Raw genomic sequence first — 21864 nt, forward strand, 5'->3', positions numbered from 1 at the left:
TTTCCAGGCAGTACCATTATGATGGTCTGTGGCAGGGAGCAGCATTCACTTTGCTTGTTTATTCATTCATTCAAGAAACATTTATTGAGTAACCTCTGTGGGTCAGATGCTTCCATAGGGTTATCTGATTCTTCAGCAGTACTGAGAATCAGGTAATGTTTTCTTTTTTTAATCTGATAAAATTAGCTCTGAGAAGTTATAACCCCCCCAAAGGAAATATAGCTCATAAAGGAGCGATAGTAAATTTGTACAGTCCCCCCTTTTTATGCAGGTGGTACCCTAGGCATTTTACATTTGCAAACTTGCATAATTCAGATATAGTCTTGTAAGGCAAGGATTTTTTTTTTTAATTTAAGTATAGTCAAGTTTACAATGTTGTGTCAAATGCAAGGTGTTTTTTGATTTTGAATAAAAAAAATTTTTTGAGGAGGGTAATTAGGTTTATTTATTTGTTTCATTTTTTAAAATGAGGTACTGAAGATTGAACCCAGGACCTCGTACATGCTAAGCACGTGCTCTACCACTGAACTGTACCGTCCTCCCCAAGGCAAGTTTTCTTATCCATTATTCTGCAGCTTAGGAGTTCAAATAAATTGGAGTTGAAATCCAGATCTTTTGATCCCACTGTGGTTCTTTTCTTTATATTCTGCTGAAGGGGGGGTGGGGAAAGCAGTTCCTTTGTTCATTTCTTTATTCAGCAGTTTTGAGCACTGACTTTGCATCAGGGTCTGGCTAGGTGCTTGGAAACAGAAAACAAGAAATGACCCTTCTCTGCAGGGGCAGGAAGCCTAGACCAAAAGCTGGGTAATGTGATCCGAGCTATGGTAGCCATGTGCAGACTCTGAGGACAAACTGTACCCCCGGCTTTGCTTGGGATTCCCTTGCCTTCTGGCTGGTACACACCAGGTCACCGCAACCCAGAGGGGTCCGCAGCACACAGCACAGTATGTACCTCGATCTCCTCTCCCCTCTCGGCAGGGCCTGCAACATGAGCATCCCTGACTACGTGCAGTGGGCTTAGGACTACGAGACTCTCCCCGTGGTGGTCCAACCCATGGGGATCATCTCAGAGGAGAATTTCTTTTGCATCTATAAGCGAATCTCCTTGGTGAGCCAGATCAGCCCGTGCGGCTCCCAGTGGGCACTCTGTATCCACTACAGGCACCACTATGCGCCCGAGAATGGGTGGAGCGACTTCCAGACCCACCGCAAGGTCGTGGGCCTTGTCACCATTACCGACTGCCTCTCGGCCAAGACCTTCGAGAAGCTCCACGTGCAGAGGAGCTGTATGGCACCACGGCTTAATGACTCTCAGCTCTTTGTCTTTGTGCTGCATGGGGAGGTAGCCGAGCAGCCGTGCACCGACGTGGCCTTCAATCTACGAGGACTGCAGGGTGGTGGAGAAGAGGATCGAGGACTTCACTGAGTCACTCTTCATCTTGCTCAAGTCCAAGTGGCTGGGTGGGGCCCCTGACAAGTCTGGGGACAAGATCCCCCTCCTCTGCGTCCTGTTTGAGAAGGAGGACTTCATGGGACTGGACACAGACAGCAGGTAAGTCTACCTGGAGGCCCGTCCGCCCTGGCTGTGTGCCGGGTTACTTCCCTACATCCAGAAAGGGATCAGCAAGGAAGAGGGCTGTCTTGTAGCCAAGCGGGGAGGGAGGTGCAGCCCGCCGGTTTAAGGACCTTTAAAAGTGAATCCGCCTTTGTTTCAGAGAGATCCTTTTAGGGTTAGTGTGGACAGTTACTCCAGCTTTTCAGCCAGGACCCCTGGTGGGATCCCTGGAGTTGCTGTCCAATAGAGTAGCCACAGCCACTGATGCTAGGAGCGCTGGGAAGGAGGCTGCTCTGAGCTGAGATGTGCTGTAGGTCAAATGCACATCAGATGCTGGGAATTGTCTAGTAAAAAGAATGTAAACTATCTTGTTACTTTCTATATTGATTACATGTCAAAATGATAGTATTTTACATACAGTAGATTAAGTAAGATCTGTTCTTAAAATCAGTTTCTAATATTTGTTTTTTGTTTGTTTCTTTGTTTACCGTTTTAAATATGGCAACTGGGAAACTTTCTTTACATGGCTCTCATTTCATTTCTGTTGGGCAGCCTCTCCTGGGACAGTCTCATCCCTTTGCTTATAGATGAGATGCTGAATCCCGAGACGCAGAACGAGGCGCTGGTTGAGCTGGGGGTGGAGCCGGTGTCTCCTGCCTCCCAGGCCCAGCACCTGCACGGCTCAGGCCCTCTCTTCCTGCCCGACAGCCACCATGCCAAGTTAGGGCATCAGAAACACCGCCAGGGACTTCCGAATGAACTCCTTACGCAGGGAAAGGCATATCACGGAGTTTGGGACAGAGCAGGGAAAGTTTCATTCTCACTTTGTCCCTGTGATTAAGTCAACGGCCCCACTTTGCCTCGGAAGTGCAGACGAGCTCTTCTGGGCTGCCTAACTCCCCACCTTCTGCTCTTTTTCCCCGTGTATCGTGCTTTCCCTCGGGCAGAAGAGGGTGAGATGCCTTTGCCGAGAGGTGGTCCCCCTTTGCTGGGGAGAGTGAGGGAAGCTGTGTCCCCCCGGCCTACGGCCTCGGGTCTTGAGTCTGGAGAGCGTTCATGGCGGTCCCACAGGTGACGGTCGGAGGACCTGGTACGTGCTGCTGGGCCCACTGTGGAGGCAGTGCTCTGTGATTCTTGAACTTACCTAAGATCAGATCCTACTTTCTGGTTGTTGGTAAGTTGGAGAAGAAGATGCCAGAGAATTGATAAAAAGAAACTCCAGAGCAGCCCTGTGAGTGAGAGGCACAGGGGACCCGAGTCCCACCTGCGTGTGGTGCCTGGCGGGCTCTGGATGAATTTTCAGTTCCTCCCCGGACATGCCTCTATGGCTTAAGGAAGGGGCAAGTCATGTCGTGGCCATGATCTGTACTTGTCCTCACAGGGCCCTGTGATCTACACGCCCGTGCTCCCCTTCTGCTCCTTGGAGATGAGGTGGCAGGTTTAGGAGCCTGGGCACTGCTGAGGGCACAGCTGCCAGCACCGTGCTACACCGAGGCTGGCTCCATTCACCTCACCTGTCACCTCCTGCTGAGGTCCCACGTGTTAGTCAAGGTAGGTGCATCAGTGCAACGTAAGCAGGGACCACCTTCTCCCCCTGGACAGACTGGTGGGTGAGCAGTGGAAGCCTGGGGCCCTGCCCCAGCCCCCTGGCCAGTGCCTCCTCTTTTGTCATAGGAGGCACTGGTGACATTTTTGCTCAGCAACTGCTTGGCTCTGAGTCTGCAGACCCACCAGAGAATGCCAGCTTGCTTTTGCTTTTTGAAGTCTGCCCTTGGGATTTGGCGGAGTAGCTGGATGTGTGCTTAGCCCATAGTGGTTGACACTGTCGCTATTGTTTACCCAGTACCTCGTGTATCAGGCATGGCTCTCGGCATCAAAATACAGCAGCGAATTAAACCTCCCTCCTGGTGGGTCTGTCTGTTTTGGTACCATAAGGGCTCATCCAGCATCTGAACGTCAGTGAGATAACGCGGCCAGTGAGCTCGGGTCAAGCACGTTCTCCTCCAGTCACTTTTACTCCATTGTTGCTTTTACTATTCCACAGTCATTAATTTTTAAAACAATGCTTTGGTGCAGGAGCAGAGCCTAATTCTCTCCTGCTAATCTTGTTGGGAGTGAGTAAAACTGTCCAGCCTGAAATGCGACCACAGTTTGTGGCTCAAAAGCTGCCTAGACGCATGTAGGTGGAGTTTTGGTTAGGGGCGCTGACCACGTTGGGGTCCCCCGGCAGCGCCCCTCCCCTCAGGCCCCTGCCTTCCCTGGAGCAGGAGGTGAGGGTGGGTCTCACCGTCCCCACGTCCCTGGCCTCACACACTCACGTAACTTCTTGTACATGCTGTCAAAGTCATTTTTGTTCTTGTGTATTTCTAATTTTCTCTTGTTCCTCTTTTCCCTTTTCTTTATTCCTTTTTCTCTTGTAGTGCCCTGTGAGCATGTTGTTGCGTCTGAAAAGGTGGGCTGTGCACACCCTGCACTGGAAATAGCCAGATCGCTCTCTGTGCTGTCTCCATCGCTTTAAAAAGCAAAAACTTAACAGCTGCCTTGATCCGTGGATTATCCTAGTCATCTTTTTATTTTCTAATTTTTTGGAATATTTGCTTTGTTAACACATCACCCACTGGTGTTTGATACCTGTTAAAATCCTTACTTTGAGGAACCTGTTTGGTCTTCCTTATATTTGGTGACAAATGCGCCCTTATTAAATTTCTTTGATTGTTTTGAAGAAGTGAGATGCGAATTGATTTAGGCGGCTGCTGTGAGATCCTTTTCATGGAGTATTTAAACTTGTAAAGTCAAAGTCTGCAGCATCTTGCTCGATTCCTGCTTTTACACAAACGTGCTCGGCACGCGGTTCCTGGCTGTCGCTGTGTGACGTGCGTGACGGCGCTTCCTGGCCGGCGGTCACTGGTGAGGAAGTGGCAGGCTCTGGGGTGAGCAGCTGCAGGGTACGCTGTTGGAGGAAGCAGTCACCATTTTGTTATTTATTTATTTATTTATTTATTTTTGCATTCAACTTCCCCGTGCCATTTACTTTACTTTGCTTTCATAAAGGGGCAGAAGCGGGTATAAAACCCATGCCACTCTTTTGTTCCCTTTACGAGGCTGGTTTTTCTGAGTATCAGGACAAAATTGTCTTCTCCTAAATAGCTGGCTCACCTGGCTCCTAAATAGTGGACACAGGGACTGCTAAAGGGGACCGTAGCTTCCTCTCTGCTTCAGCCAGTGGGCATTCAGAGCCGGGTCTGTGGTTTGCCTCAGCAGCTGTGCAGGCCTCCCTACACTGGCCTTTACTTTTAACCCATGTTGGCAGTAAATACCTGACTCTGTGTCTGTTGCCGCTGACGTCCACCACTGACGGCTGTGTCGTTAGTTTGCGCTAGTGAGTTTCCAACACCCCAGTCAGCCGTGAAGGAAGATGCTTTGGCCGACCTAGGACCTTGGATTCTCACCCCCACCCTGCTTCATCTCACCCGAGGGAAGGGTTTGGCCACCACCGTCATGCTGATCATGAGGCCTTGTTTCTCCTTTCATGCTCTGGTCCAAATTTGGACACTTCATCCTTCACCGACTTGGTCTCGCTTGAGACAGGCCAGACATTCTGAATGAGTCCATCACATTCTGGGGGGGAACAGAACAGAAGTAAGTGTCACAAGTAGAAGGAGCCTAGGCTGTCCGGGTTGGCAAATGCAGGCTGGGATCTGTGATAGCTGGGCTGTGCCCTGGACACAGGCCTTTCCCGTGGCTCCCAAGAGCCCAGGGGTCAGAGTGAGAACAGCCTTGCCTGGGTTCCTCCATGCTCATCTGCTCACTGGCAAGTGTGACTAATTAGGAGATCCCCCAGACCTCGGGTCCTTCAAAGCTCAGGCCATGGGAGAACCTTGGGTCCCTTCTCCTGGGCCTCCTTTGTGAGAATCCTGTGCCTTCAGAGGTGACCCATGCCAGGAGTTGCCTCCCCCTCTGGGGAGCACCCTTCAGAGGACTGTGACTCAGTACACCATGCTGTGAGCTTGTGGGGTTACGGCCATGGTCCCTGCAGAACCAGACTTGAGATGGGCTTAGCGACGGAAATAACAGGACTGATTCCAGGGCAGGGCTTGGGGGAGGGAACAGGGGAAATTGAATGTGACCTCAAACACCTAGGTGGGGGCTGGGGCTGTTACTAAAATGGGGAGTCTGGGAGGTACCTGCCAGGAATTGAATTCCAGAGTAAATGGTGGACATGAGGCATTTTTAAGATGCCATTTGTCATCCAAGTTAGGACTTCAAAGAGGCACTCGGTCTATGAGCCTGGGGCTCAGGTGAAGGAGCCGAACTAGAGATAACGTTGGGAGTCGTCTTTCTTAGCTGGTGTTCACAAACTTGCATGTGGATGAGCTCATCTCAAGAGGTGCAGACTGAGGCTGAGTGGGGGCAGGGCTATGCCTGGGTTGGAGGAAAGCCCAGACCATGCAGCTTTGGTATGTCAGTCAGCGGCTTTTGTGATTTTCAGAGTAATGCCATTTATCCTTATGGGGCCGGGGGGTGGGCAGGGCCAGCCAGGAAGAAATCTGAAGGGAGGGTCGTGGCCACGTGTGTGTCTTGGGAAGATGCAGAGTCTGCAGGGTCCGGGTGGGTAGACTCCTCCGAAGCTGGAGTTGGATTGGGGAGTGGGGAGAAAGTAGTCACACTCACCTGTGAGAGAGGGAGGGAGGCCTAGGGAGTCCCCACACTACGGGACTCGCTTTCACATGAACAGAAGGCAATCAGACAGAGGATGTGAGGTGAGAAGGGATGGCGCTGGGAGGGGAGCCAACCCGGAGAATGGTGCTTGGAAAGTTCTGGAATAGACTCCCTGCAAAATAGAGTTAAAAAAACCCAGATTCTTAAGAACATTGATAGTGACTGGGGAGGAGGCAGTTGTTTTTCTTGCCTCCTAAGGGTAAGGCATGTATCCAGGGATACACAGAAGAATCGGGCAGTCTGTTTCGGGGGCTTGACCCTTACCAGGGGGAACAATGTAAGTTTAAAGAGGGAGAAGGGCCGTGGAGGGAAACTAACCAGGCCCCGTGTCAGGTACCAGTCGGCCACCCTACTTGCGTGTTGCATTCACACCCATGTCTCCCAGGTGGGCAGTGGCAGCCCCCTTTTGCGGATTGGGAAGCATTCTCAGAGGGGTTAAGTTATTGGTCCATTTAGCGGCTAGTAAATGCTGTAGCAGGATTCAAGCAGGGCCTTGTCAGACTTCAAGGGCATGTTTTCTCTACTAATTCCGGTACCTCCCTGTTGTACCTGGAATGGTGAAATGGGTCAGAATTGGGGCCTTTCAGAAAAAGTACGATTTAAGTGCCTCAGGACACTTTCGCAAAGCTCAGTGTTGTTTGATGGTTCGGAAGCACCGCAGTGCTTTTCGCCCCACAGATGTAAGGTCTTACTCCTTTGACGATGACGTGGTTGCAAATGACGTACAGCTGCAAAACCAGACTTAGCAGCTTCTGAAGGGAAACTCTCCAGTTCTCCCTTGGTAGACTTCCGCGGGATGTAACTGTGCTGCAGCATAGGCCTGAGCTTTCCGTATGGAGTGAGGATTTGATATCCAAAGTTAGCATAAAACAGTCAGATGAAGAAAATCGACGTTGACAATTTATTTTTGGGTTTCATTAGTCAAGATATACTATCAGTTAATGGCCCATATAGCGAAAGGAATTGAGTACAGAATATTGGATTTCTTCCTTTCTATTTCGAGTTCTCTTGCAGCATATGGTTGCCTGCTTTGGAACATCAGCTCCACCACCAGGGCGCCTGTCAATGTGTTGGTCGGATTGCATTTACACAGTGAATGTAATCTGGGCTTCCTCAGCCCCAAACACTCCAGTGCAGGATCACGGGCTGTAGCCATCTCTTAGTCACACAAATACTTCTAAAATTATATGATGCCAGAAAAGAAAGAAGAGAGAGAGAGGGATTGCCTTTATCAAAGTTCCTTTCAATTCTAACTGCAAACTGTTGTTGAGCAGCTCTGGTTTCCTTTGGATATGAATATATACATTTCTTTGCATGTAACCTGGGTTTTGGACTAGAACACCAAGCTCTTGCTGTCCACAAGCCACAAAAACAGTAGCCAAATTGCACACGTGTGAAATACTTTATTCCTTTTTCTGAGAAAGAATCCTTGAATTTGGGACTTGGGCTGTGATTTTTGATTTTTGCTTCCCCCACCCCTCTTGTAATCTCTCACTCCTTCCCACGTGGCCCCCAAGAGGTCGTGGTCTCAAAGGAGTGGGCAAACACCCAGTGGGTCACCATGCAGTGCTGCTGTAGAGGGAGCCCAGCCAAGACCTAAAGGACATTATCAGAGAGGACTTCCTGGAAGAAATGGGCTCTGCATTCAGTTCTGAGGACAGAGTAAGAGTCAGCCAGGAGAAGGAATCCAGAGGGTGGCTCAGGTGGCAGGAGCAGCCGGGCAGAGGCCTGGAGGCTTGTGGGTGGGGACTCGGGGAGAGTGCCCTGTGCGGTCTAGGGTGGAGGGTGCCCCTGCTGGGGAGGACACTGGAGAGGGCCTGGGGTGGAGGGCTTTGGAAGAGCTTGAGTTTTACTAGAACTGACACAGGAGGCAGTGAAGGGTGTCAGCAGGAAGTGACCCTCAGGAAAGTTACTTCTGGTTTTGCTTCTGAAATTCTATAGAAAAAGGGTCGGGACGGGCGAGAGCCGGTCTGTCTTTCCCTTTGAGACCCACCCCTTCATTCATTTATTCATAACACGCACACTTCTGAGTGTCTAGGGGAGAGAGGATGGACCCACATTAGTAAGCTAATTGTATTTGCTTCTTGGGAGCTTAGCAGTGTCAGAAGTTGACTTAGCCTAGAATATTCTAGGAACAGAGGAAAAAATTGCGGAGGTTGGATGGAGGGAAGGCTTCCTTGAGAAAGAGTCAAAAGGAGCCTGGAGGCATGTGGGAAGTAGGAGCAGGTCAGGGGGCCCCTGAGGTCACTGGGGACCTGGGTAATGAGGTGAGGCTGGGCGAGCAGTGTCAGGGTGGGGCTAGAACTCTACCAGGGAGCCTCTGAAGGGTTTGAAGTGGGGGTGATGTAATCAAATTTGTGCTTTGGGAAGGCTGCCCTGGCTCTGTGTGTGTGTGTGTGTGTGTGTGTGTGTGTGTGTGTGTGTAGCGGGGAAGAGGGGGAGGGTGCCACCAACTGGGGGATCATTAGAAGGCCATTCACAGGCTGGAAGGTGACCAGTGGGAGAGGGGCATCGGGGCTGCTTGGGGATGGCAGGGGCAGTGTGGATGCCGGATTTCCTTATGGGGAGGGCTTGTTAGCAGGGCCACCCTAGCGGCGCCTTTTGGCTGGAAGAAAACAGATGGAGGTCGCCAGGTGGACTTTCCTCCTCTCTCCTTCCCTGCCTTGTGTGATGATCTTAGCTCAGCGAATATTTGGAACAGAAGAGCTAAGTTCCAGGGTAGCCCAGGACTTTGTTGAGCTCGTTCGAGTGAGATCTGATAGGATTTAGGTTTGTGTTCAGATCTGCATGTTCACTTAGCTAGAAACGTCCCATATTTTGGATTTCCATGGGGGTTTTTATTCTTGATAAAGATTGCTTTATTGGTGAGAGGAAATTTGATACAGCTGTTGTCTTTCTCAAAAAAAATCATATCTTTTAAGAACTTTAATATTCAAAAGAATAGGAATATATAAAAATGATAAAGTAAGGCTTTGGTGCAGTTTCTTTGATTTCTGAGTTAATGTGGAGTTAGAGCCTTTGCATTACTTAATGGCACATCCTTGTCAGTATTTAAAGAGCTGTTAGTGAGAGCCCCTGGCCCCTCCTCTCAAAGCATCATTAAAGTTTGCTCTGAAATAGTGAGGTCATAAAGGTCTTGTTTGCAGAAACCAAACGGTTTATAATATGCAGCATAGCTCCCTTTATAAAATAATAATAGGTTCAAAATTAAGAAAGTGGAAGATAATTGATTTTTTTTAAAGCTGAAACATTAAAGTTCTTGTGCTAATGTTGCAACTGGAAATTTTGAAAAGAAAAATCCTACTGTAATATCATCTATGTGGAATACATATGTGCCTTTCATGTTTGAAAAGTGACTGCACAGTGGTTTTTGAAGTCAGGAGCATTCCATCTCAGATACTGGCAGTGATGTTTGCTGGTTTTCAATGGAAGAGCCTAAATTTGCCTTCTTAGTTTTTTTTTTTTTTTTTTTTTTTTTTGGAGTAAGAGGGTTGAGTAGTGCTTTGCCAGCATGATTTTGGGGCAATTTGGGGGCAGATGTCGTGCACCAGCAGTGAGATATTTCCGTGCATTTTATTTTCCGGACATCACCAGGGCACATGTAGGGTTTGTGCCTGCAGGCTGGGATGCTGCATGACTCCCTGATCAATCACCGTTATGTCATGGAGCTGCTCCAGTCAGTGAATGATTTTCTGTGGCTTGGATGTAAGGTGGTGTGATGCAGATGATCAGATGTGTAGTTAAAGTGCTATTACTTGAAATAAGAGAAACCTAGAAACATGGCTCTAAAAATACAGGATGAGGGAGGAGAATTGGCTGAGCTGCTTGCAGTGGGGAGTCTTCTCAGTTGACTCCCTCACCGTGATTCCTGACAATATCTGCCCCAGCCCTGCACGGTAGTCCTGCCGAAGTAAGCATGCCCTTTGCTCAGAAACGCACTGAATTTCCTTGTGCCTCTGTTTGTTGGCTTCTTTTTTTTAAAGCACATCTTGCCCTTTGCTTAAATGCCATCTCTGCTAGTCACCTGTTAACATTCATTCTTCTGGACCTCGTCCATACATAGCTGCTGAATGGATGAACATGTAGTGGAACATTATTCAGACGTAAGAGTGAATAAAAAAGAAAAAATAAATAAAGGGGAAGATGAAAAAGGCCACCTGTTATGGGAAGTCCACCCTGACTGCTCAACCCACCCTTTTCCCTTTGAAACCCAATCCCTTATGCTCCAATCTACTCTTTTTGATAGTACTTACCACCTTCTAATAAACTTTAACGTTTTCCAAAAAAAAAAAAAAAAAGAGAGAGAGAGATGTTGATACCACTTCAACATGGACGAGCCTTGATAACAGCATGTTAAGTGAAAGGAACCAGACACAAATGGCCACATATTTTTGATTTCAGTGATCTGAAATGCCCAGAATAGGCACATGCAGAGGCAGAGAGCAGGTGATGGTTGCAAGGCGCTGGGTGGAGGCGGATGAAGGAGTGACTGCTAGTGACAGGGGGTTTCTTCTGGGGTGATGAAGTGTTCTGGGAATAGATGGTGGTGAGGGCTGCACAACCGTGAGTGTGCAGAAGACTGCTGAGCGCTGTCTCTGGGAGTGCCTGTTGTTGGGGCGGCTTTATTTTGTTCTCATCCTGCAATGTGAAGACTCATCTTGTGCTGAGGCCGTTCTACTCCTGTGAGTGGTGAGGCTCAGAGACTTTGCAGCCATGTTTCTTTTTTCCCCCTTGCTAATTGTATGCAAAAAAGGTTTAAACCTGAGAAAGTGCTCCATCTGCAGAAATGTCTTTCAGTTTTGCATGGTTTAAAAATCTTGAGAGATTTTTAATCATTGAGGACAGTCTGTTGGGGGAAACAGCCCATGAAGCCTGGGTGAGACCTGGAAGAGCCGCGCTTCCCTCCCTGACACGGGTGGGGATTTCACCCCCGTTCAGGCAGTGAAGGGCACAGACCCGTGAGCGGAGTTGACAATCGTGAGTATTTACGTGTATCCGTTGCTTCATCTTGGATATTAATTTCAAGCTGAGTCAGTTTGTGGCGGCAGCCTCATCCTACATCAGGAATTTATAGTATCTGCTCTTTGAGGTGAAGACCAGACAGACTTGATTATTTAACAGTCTCCCTTGAATTGATATCCCAGATTCCTTTGTCAAAAGCAAAACAGCAGAAATACAGACGTCCTTTAATGCCAATGTGACCTGGAACGGGTTTAGTCTGTGCCTCAGTGGCCTTATCTGCGGGTGGGGAAGATGATAACAGTGCCTCCTTCAGAGGGGCTGGTGAGGGGGGAGTGAGAAGCACAAATGGAGGACTTACACGAGATGCTCATGAATGACCGAATTTAGTGCTCTCAGCCTGGTGAGGCCTCAGGGGCAGAGATGTCAGAACAGAGCAGTCCTAGCCAGAGCTCCATCCGTGTTGGCAGCTGTTAGGATCACTATCACCACTGTGTGTTATCAGGTAGTTTCAAGACTTGGTAATATGAATTCATGAATAATGTTAAAAGACTAGACATCTCAGATCCAGTTTACATAGTTCTCAAGATTTCCTCTGAGAAATGGATGTTTTATTCCCCATCTTAAATCTGAGTTGAGTCTCTAAAAAAATTCTGTATTCCTCCATCTTTTTGCTTTAATTCTCCATTTCTTTAAAAAAAAAAGTTTTTAAATGGAGTTACTGGGGACTGAAGTGAGGGCCTCATGCATGCTAAGCACATACTCTCCCAAATGAGGTATAATCTCCCCCTGAATTTTTTTAAACTTTACTTTCTTAGTATTCAGAGGTTAGAGGCCTCTAATTCTTTTCCTGGAGACTTGTCCATGAACCTGTAAATCTATAATTAATAGACAAAACTTGTTTTATTAAAAAAATCAATAGAATATTCTGCAATCCATCCAAAAGGAAATGCTCATTGACTTAAAATATTTCTCCTTTATGGTGATTTCTACTTTTTGGTCTAGCTTAATTTATTAAAAGCCATCCTCATCATCATAATGACCAAACTCGATGTGAGTGGACACCTACCTAAGGCTAAAATGCTTTCCTCATGTTTTACTTCATAGTAGGTGTTTGAGGGTAGGTATCAGTGTCTCCTTTTTTGCAGCTGAGGGATTGAGAGATGGGGCAGCTTGTCCCAAATCACACGCAGCTGGCGGTGGCTAGCTCGGTGCTGGAACCCAGGCTTCACAGGATGCATTCTTAATTGCTCCTCTAATCAGCCTCCCGTTGAGTGGTTTCCCGAACTCCTGTGAGTCCATAAATGGCCGATTTTAGTGATCTCAGCCTGATGAGGCCTTCAAAGCAGAGACACCAGTGAGAATGTGAGACATAGTGGCCTAAATTAAAATTGTACATTTTCAAAAATGTTTTATTCTCAGGTAATGACTTAAAAATTTAATATATTTTTTATGTTAGTGCTCTGTAAGCACTAAAAACAAAACATTAAAAATAATTATAGTGCAAAAGAGAAGTGGGCTTTGAAAGTCCAACCATTGCTAATGATGTTACTTGTTTTTCTCTAGTGGCGCTTATTGACAGAAATACTTACAAAGACTGAATTGGTTTTATGTAGTCTTAGTATGGAAGAAAAGATTGTCAGTGAATATTGTAATTAAAATCTTTACTCTTTTCTTTCCTGATGATGAATATGTAAGTTGTTTTCATGGCTTAAGTACACTTCCTCATTTGTGAAATTTGAGTAATATCGTTTACCTTGTCAGACTGTGAGAGTTAGACGCCTTGTATACAAAGCACCCAAGAGGTGCTTAATAAAAATGTGCTGTCACAATGACAGATAGTTTAGAAGGATCAACTCTGAATACTAAAGTGGGTGGCTTATTTCTGATGCATATTCAATATGTAAATATATGATATATATGAATATGGTTTAAAGTAACAAGGATTCATTTTTTTTAATGCAGTATGTAGTTTTAATGAAATCTGTATCATTCTAGTGAGACAGGGACTAGTTAAATTGCATTAAGCAGACGACCCTGAAGATTATTTACACAGAATATGTATTGTTACAACTCAGAATTTATGTTGCCGTGTAACCATCCACTCAGACTTTTAAATTCATGGGATTCTGACCAGATCCATTAAGTTTAGAAAAATCCACATTGATCATTTTCAGGGAATAAGCTTCTCTCTTTTGTGATTAAAGAAAATTTTGATTTTTTTCCTGCACTCTTAACAGGTTTAAAATATCAAAACATTGATTTGACATGTCACTTTTTTAATAGAGAGAATAAAGCTCATGCTGTTTTAATATGTAAATAAATGTTTCTGTATTTCAACAAACTTGTATGATTTCCTGGCTCTTTGAGAAGTATTTTGCAAGATACTTAGGTTACCTACTGTTGGAAAAATACAGACGTGACTTTTATGAATATAGGCCTAGTAAAGATCTGTTGGTTTTTGCTACAGTGCAAGACGTGAGGCCTAGGAGAGCTTTGCTGTGGATTGCCAGGAGGACAGATCCCAGGTCTCAGTCTCCCCTCCTGTAAAATGAAGTGGCTGGACTGTATTCTTTCCTCTTCTAAGATGAGTTTCCATGAGCCTATGTATTTTGTTTATATTCAGGAGTATCAGCAATATCAGATTAAATACTGAATACCCCTCCCTTCCCCCAAAGCAAAGTGCAGTATGTGGTATATAAGCTTTTAGTTATCTGATTCTCGTTTCTGATCCTACAGGCAATTTTTGTGTTGCATGTTTCCCAGCAACCTGGAAGGTCTTTTTAGCCATAGGTGGCGCTGTTGCACCTTCTTACAGTCTTAATTTTCCTGTTTGTAAAAGAAGGCTTAAACAACGTTATTTTATTTTGATTTCTTTGCTTAATGCTTCAGAATAGCACAATGTCCATTATGTCTATCTACCTAGAAAAATTATCCTGCTTATATCTTAGTTTTATTCTGTCATCTCACTGTGAACATTTCAGACTTGCTGTGCAAACAATGGCAAAATCGGACTTTTCTTCCAGTGTTAGAAACCAGTGAGCCAGGATTTTATAAAACAGCTAGAAGCGGCCTCTGGAGCACCTTAAAGCTGAAAAGTGTATTGAGTTCCCTGAGTATTGACCCCGCCGCTGTCTGTTAATTGGTGGTAGGAGATTTGGTACATATACAAAGGGGTGTAGATTTTTGACTTGGGTTTGCATGCACGTGCTGCCACTGAGCCACGTGAGCCTGAGTCAGTTCGTTCTGAGTTTTTCTGTGAGATGGGGACGCTCGTATCTGCTTTGTAGAATTGTGAGAATTAGAAATTATGTAAAGTGTTTAGCACAGTGGGTATCTCAAGAGGGCTCATAAACTTTAGCTGCTGTTTTGTGTGAAGCCATCATCTTATACTCTTTGGCAATTACTAAGAAACAGGTAAATGAGAAAAGCTGGTTTTATGATGAAAGATATTTGAGGAGGTTCTATAGTTCCTATACCCATAATTTAGCATCAGCAGAGTCAGAACTGTTACACAGTCACCCTGAACCAACGTTAAGCCACAGAATTTTTTGTTACTTCATATATGTTGGGGCTTAAGGGGATCCAATACTTATACACATGTTGTCTTCAGCAGCCAACTGAGAGATGACACAAAAGAGTAGGCAGCCGATAAATGTCTTCTTTGTTACTGATGAAGCCACGCTCCCCATGAACTTCAGGGCTGTGGGAAAATGCGTGTCATGATACTGTGTCCCAGAAGTAGAGACTCACCCTGTCCCAGGTAGCTCTGGGCCACAGCGAGCCTTCCCTTGAGAGGATCTGCCCCTTCATGGACAGGGCTGTCCTGCCATGGAGCTGAGCATCCCAGGTACTTCCCAAGGGTGGCCAACACTGGAGGGAAAGGAAGGGTTTCACATGCCCTACTTGTCTCCCCGGACTCACACCTCACTCTGTTAGTGTGACGAGGGCTAGCTGTGGGCCAGTGATCAGGGGTGTGAAGGGAGAAGCACTCTCCGTGGCCCAGAGGAGTGGGGAGGAGGCATCCCCTCCTGCATTTTAAACAGGTGGTGGGATGGAACAGAAGGGTGCTCCCCAAGAGTTTATAAAAGGAGAAATAAGGATTTTCTTTGGGACTTAGACTAGCCAGGAAACACAGAAGATGATTAGAAGGGAGACTTGTAAATCACTTTAATATTAAGTTGACATTTGTTGAGCACCAAAAATGTGCTATATTCTTTTCTGAGAGTTTTACAGAAATGAATCCTTCAATCTTCTCAACAAGCGAGTAAGGAAGGTTTGATTGTTATCCCAGTTTTACAGTGCGGAAATTGAGGCACACAGAGGGTAAGTAAGTTGGCCAAAGTCACAGAACTAGTAAGTGGCAGAGCTGGTAATTAAACCCTGGCTGTCTGGTTTTGAGGCTCACAGAGATGGGCTTTGGGTGTTTAGGGGTATCTGCATCCCTGGATCTCTGTTCCTCTGTGCATCAGTTAGCCCAGAAAGGACAGGTAATGGAGAGTTACACAGGTGCCCACAGTCGTGTCTCGGCCACTGTCCACGAAGAGTGCACCGTGATTGGCGTTAATTGTTTTCCAGGCAGTAGATCTGTTCATATAACAGAAATTTAGTCCATTGAGTTAATCTAGAAACCCTTCCTGCTCTGCTTCTGTCCATGCTTGCCATGTGACTGCCTGCCCATGATTGGGCCGTGGAGGAGAAAATGTACTCATGGTTGAACTCTGATATTTCAGTCTGGTTCATAGTTTCACGTCTTCTGTTACATTAATAAGTTAAGTTTCTGGTTTTCTTGCATCAGTGTCTCATGAGTTTGGTTAATGTGAAACCAGTCCATGGGAGCCCAGGGGTGCTGACGGTATGATTTCTGAGCACGTTGTGGCACTTCTTCCCATGCAGACCTGACTGGAGGATGTCCGCCTTCCTCACTGATTTCTCCCAACAGCAGGGTCCTCTCCCACCCCCGGATGTGAGGCAGGGAGCTCTCTGAGTAGGACAGTCAGAGGCCAAGTCCACCAATCAGAAAACGATGAAGTACCTGGAAGTGGGCTTAATAGACGAAAAGGGCTTCCAGGAAGTCCGATGGGCTGTTTGAGTCCATTTGGTGAAAAGCTGTCCACTGTCTGTGGTTGAGCTGCTTCTTTGCTTTTGAAAAGTCTGGATGAGATAAAGGGATTTTAAAAAGCAGAAAGGAGTGATTTCAGGTGGTACATCCACACCGGTGAGAAGTGATGGATGACCGCCTGTGTGAGGCATAGACAGAGTCTTACAAACTTCATAAAACAGCTTTAAAAGCTCTTCCATCTGAGTGCACTTCATATGGGGTCCAGTTCATCTCTGGTCGTGCTGAGAGGGAAAATAATTGATGATGGCAGAAAAGACACGGAGGCATCAAAAAGGTCTCAGTCATGTTCCCTGGTTAAAGGATGTGGCACAGTGTAATATATTTGAGCTGGTTTTTCACTGAACAATTTTTAGTGTTTTCTGGGACTTCCCAGTGTCCCAAGGTTCCATGCAGCTGGGTGTCCCCTCAGTACAGCTCTGTCAGCACTTGCCCTGGGCTGACGTGGTGTCACTGGGAGCAGGACGGTCAGCGTCCCCGGCTCCTCCGAGCTCCGTCTCCTCATCCACAGTGCCGGGTTTCTCATCCATGTCTACATAGTAGAGTTCCTGAGAATCACACGTGATGGTTGTCAGGTGTGATTTGTGGTTGTTTCTGTGATTGTCATATAGTCAATATTTGACAGAAACACTTGTTTTTTTATTGTAATTGTAGCACCTAGATTGCAGTGGTTTTTAGTCTGCATTTTTTTTATAACTTTATTCTTATTTTTAAATATGCACTTATTTTTATTTATTTTTTTTGGTGGTACTGGGGACTGAAGCCAGGACATTGTGCATGCTAAGCAGGTGCTCTACAACTGAGTAATACACACCCTCCTTGTCTGCACTTGAAAATAAATATTGCAATAAACAAAATAGCTAACACCATCATGGGTCTTAGTCTCTGTATAGACAATTGAACACGAATGCTATTTCAGTAAGAATTAATGTTGTTGGGACATACCTTTCTGTATCTGTTAATGTGCTTAAAAACGATCATAGCTAGTGATAAACACGAGTCTTGGATCCAGTACTTCTTAGGGTCTGTTCTGCCATCATGGGAAATTACATTCTACAGAGAAGGCTAATTGGGTCTCTTTGATATTTGGATGGTTTAGCAGATGATCAAGGCTTTCAAAAGCTGACAGTTTTGTATTTTAAACTAACTACAAAGTTATCTTCTAGAAGTTGGAAGTCCTAAGCTTGTGAAGTGCCCAGTAATCAAGGGGGTATGTGTCTGTGTCTGTGTCTGTGTGAACGTTTGTGTGTGTGATTTCAAGAAGGTAGAAATAAGTTCCATATAGACTTCTGATACCTTTCTCCTCCAGTTCAAGGTGTAGATATATATTTACACAAATAAATTGATATTCTTTTGTCATTTGGCATATTGGTGGGAATAAGAGGTTCTCAAACTTGTTTCAGAAGGGTTGGGGAGCATGAGCTTAGAAAATGGGAGGAGAAAGAGGCAGGGAGGCACTTCACACTTTGTGCAGGATATGAGAAACAGTAGCTTTTCTTTTTTCTTCAAAAGCAAACTGGCACTGAATTGTAACATGCTATTACTCAGAATTGCTTTTCTGATCAGATACAAGTGCCTCAGATTTTTCAAGGCAACATTAATGATGAAATGTGTTTTAGCAGTTATCTTAAAAGTAGTTTTATTTTTCAAGTAAAAGGCTATAGCTTGTTCTTTCTTCCAGCGGAACAAGAAATTCTCATTGATCTATGTACAAGATCTATGTGCTTAGTTACTTTGGGTTTGTTTTAAGTGCTTGTTTCATTCTGGTGTGAATGAATGTTTAAAATTTCTGGATTTTGATCTTTAGAACATGCTGATTTATCAGAACTGTTAAAAACCTGATTGTTCTTTGGTCCTCGTTTGGTGGGGCACCCTATTGATTTCTGTTGTCTGTTAAAGAGGGAAATTCTTCCTCTAGCCTGCAGATCATTAAGTGAATGGTTTGCAGTGTGTCTTTAAAACTCATTGAATGCATTGTGCATGTCTGTCCAGTGAATTTTTAATTGACTCATAGTAATGACTTTGCTTTGGTTCTGTGGCTTTTGCTCCTCTCCACAATAATTTGAATTCTCTGTTGCATTTTATAGATGTGTTCTTAACAGGGGAAGAAATTTTGCAATTTTTAAAGAGGTGGGTTTTCCTATCCCCTCTGAATGCCTTCTATAATTGATACAACAAAAATCTGTTATTGCAGTGCTTAATTATTTCATAAATTATTTTTTGGATTAATCAGAAACAATGACAAAGTGATAATAAAAAATACGAAAACCTTCCTTCCTTGGAAGAATAGAAATCAGGTGGTCAGGCTCACGCATGCTTTGTGCCTGACACACTTACTCTCATGTCATTGTGTATCATGATTCGGAGATGGAGTTGCTTCAGCTTTTTATAGATTTTTGTTTGAACATTTTTGTTGAATTCTTTCTCCAGGATGATGTTTCCTGTTGGGTTTGTGGAAAGTGTAGAAGAAGGGAAACAAATGCTTTGTTTTGTTTTCAGGAGGCCTGAGTTGCTGTTGAGAAAATAGTTGAGGGTGGGCTGAGGAACAGAGTGACACTCCCTCTCCTCCAGGCTGAAATTGCTGAACAATGAAATCAATTAAGTGTATCGGTATTTGACCAATAGAAGTTAGCGAGCCCAAGCTGGCTAGGCATGCCCAATGGAATGTACTGAATACACCTGCAGAGTTAGGTGCTTTACCAAGTAGAAGCAGCTTAGAGCAATCAGAAAAATCAGTCCTATGATGAGAGATAAAAAGAATATAATATCTTTTATTTCTGAAGCTTTTCTACGTTAAGTTGTGTAGAGCTAAAATTAAGTTTCACACACCAGGAGTTAAGAGTGTGAGTGGTTCTGTGGGATCGTTTTTCAGGGAGGTGTCTAGATCCTGCTAGAGTGGCTGAAGCTGGCAGGAAAAGACCCAGAGCCAGGATTTGTCATCCCAGGGTGTTCTCCATAATGGTTCCATGTGGGAGCCCATGATTGGGTTAACAAATTATAACAGACCCCAGCTGCCTGTCAACTTTAAGAAGAAAAAACTGTGCTTAGTAACTGCTTTGCAAGCAGGGGCCTGTGCATCCTCACTCCTGTCTTCTTGCCTTAAAAAGCAGAGACAATGTTTGCTTGCATAGTTGAGGTTTTAGATAGCACTCTGCTCATTGCAAAGCAAGGACCCAGGCCCTCAGCTATAAACGCTGGGCTTGTGTGCTGTTAGATAGTCTATTATCCCCAAAACAAGGACCTGTCTGGTCTGCTGGTCTGCTTTGTAATTCACATATCTAAAAAATGTCTCTTGTCCCCTCACCCCATGACTTCCCTAAAGATACACTAAGCCTTTGTACTTATTGTGGATTCTACAATCTGTGTCTCATCCTGCCTTTCCCCAGGTTCCTGCTTACTATCACACACCTGTTAATGGCTTTTTCCTTTGATTATACACAATAAATATGGGAGCATTTGACAGGCTCATGGAGTTGGCTCCCTACTCCCTTTCACTCTGTTAACTTTTTCCACAGAGTCTTGAGTAATTCATTCCATGTCGGTATGACTTCTGCCAGCCAGAACCCACAGCTCCAGGTGAGAAGGATGCAGGCTTTATCACTCCTAACCGAGGGAGAGACAGAAGAGTATTGTGATCTGCTCCCCCGTGGTCCCTTCCTGTCCCAGGGCCACTCCAGTTCACCTGCAGCCTTCTGGCCTCTGCTCACAGGGCCTCTGTCCCAGGACTGACCGCAGCCTATTCTTCCCTTGTCAACATTTCCTGTGCCTTTCAGAAGTTGGTCTCTTCTCTGCAGTTCAACCCTGGCAGATATGATGGTGGTCAGCGTGCTGGTGGGCAGTCCCTTGGGGACTCCCAGGAGCCATGCTGATTCTCCTGAGTCTCTCATTCTGGGTTACAGAACTGTCGAGCACCGGAGGAAGCCCATTCACGTGAGGCCAGCACAGCATTGCATCACTTTCATTTTATTTTTGAATTTTCAGTGTAGAAATTAATTGTAGCAAACTGTTCCAGATTTTCGGCCGCCTGCTTTCCTCACCACCTTTTCCTTGCTGGCTCTGGTGCTTGTTTTAACAACCAGGTTCCTTCTCTGGTCATTTCTAGCGGCTGGGCTTGCCGAATCCTTGATCTGCATTTGAAGCAGAATGCTTCTTCGTGATGTCAAACTAATTTTCCTATTTCTGAATATTTCGTGTACACTCAGCAACTGTTTCAAGTGAAATGCTCTTGTCCAATTTCGGTTAACTCACATTTGCTGATCTCCTGCTTTCATGCTGAGGGCAGTTTCTTCTTCTTGTAATAAAAGTTAGCAATATGCATTTACTATGGAAGGTCCTGGCCCGAGGTGCTTTTGTTCTTAACAGTTTTAATACAATTCACCCATTAAAATGTACTGCGGTTTTTACTCTATGCCCAGAATTGTGCATCCCATTCAATCTTAGAACATTTTCATTCCCCCAAAAGGAAGCCCCGTATGCATAAGCAGTCATTCCCATCTTCCCCATCCTCCCCCAGCCCCAAGGAGCCACTCTTCTCTGTGGATTTGCCTGTGCAGGAAATTTCATGTAAATCGAGTCATTTCATGTAAATGGAACCGTCTATTGTGACTGACTTCTTTCACACTGAGTAACGTTTTCAATGTTTGTCCACGTTGTGGCCTGGGTCATTACTCTATGCTTCGCTATTGCTGAATAATATTCCACTCTATGGCTGGGCCCCACTGTTTACCCATTCATCAGGTGATAGGCATTTGTGTTGTTTCTGCTTTTTGGCTGTGATGAGTAGTGTCGCCGTGAACATTCCTGTAGGAGTTTTTATATGGACATTTTTTTTCAGTCCTCTTGCGTGTGTGCCCAGAGTGCAGAATTGCTGGGTCATTCAGGAACCAAATATTCAAATCTCTGAGGACGTGCCGGGCTGTTTTCCAAAGTGACCACGCTGTGTTACGTCCTCACCAGCAAGGGCTGCGAGCTCCGCATCCTCTGTGTCCTCATTAGTGCTTGTTACTCTTTTTTTGATTATAACCTATTTCAGTGAGTGTGAAGCGGTTTCTCCTAGTGGTTTTGACTTGATTTCCCTTACAGCTAATGATATTGAACATCATTTCATTTTGCTTATTGGCCATTTGTATATTTTCCTTGAAAAATACCTTTTCAGATCCTTTATTCACTTTTTAATTGAGTTGCCTTTTTACTGTTGAGTTGTAGGTTTTATTTATTTATTTTTTTTCATTCGGAGATACAAATTCCTAATCAGATAAATGATTTGAAAAAATTTTCTCCTGTGTGTTGTTTTTTCACTTTCTGGATGGTGCCCTATGAAGCAAGGTTTTAAATTTTGATGAACTCCAATTTATCTCTGTTTTCTTTGTTCCTTGTGCTTTTGGGGTAATATTTAAAATCTGAGGTATTTTATTTAAACTTTTATATATAAAATAACTTAATTCTTAGGACCATTCTAGGAGACGGGTGCTGTTGTTGTTCCCAGTCTATGGATAGGAGACTGAGAGGCAGA

The 21864-nt window shown here is 45.1% G+C and overlaps 1 protein-coding gene across 2 annotated transcripts in view; it reads left to right on the forward strand.

Moving 5' to 3' along the window:
- Window positions 1-21864, forward strand: part of LOC116154884 (trafficking protein particle complex subunit 9-like) — a 57365-nt gene that overhangs the window by 3512 nt on the left and 31989 nt on the right. The window contains exons 2-4 of one of the 2 annotated variants that reach the window (XM_064483097.1): window positions 979-1552; window positions 2937-3106; window positions 3976-4462. The exons of the other annotated variant lie outside the window; for it this stretch is intronic. The gene's annotated coding sequence lies outside the window, so the exon portion shown is untranslated. The remainder of the gene's footprint in view (window positions 1-978; window positions 1553-2936; window positions 3107-3975; window positions 4463-21864) is intronic. 2 annotated transcript variants of the gene reach the window in all.

Source organism: Camelus dromedarius, chromosome X (genome assembly GCF_036321535.1).
Source record: "Camelus dromedarius isolate mCamDro1 chromosome X, mCamDro1.pat, whole genome shotgun sequence".
In the NCBI taxonomy this organism is placed as follows: domain Eukaryota; kingdom Metazoa; phylum Chordata; class Mammalia; order Artiodactyla; family Camelidae; genus Camelus; species Camelus dromedarius.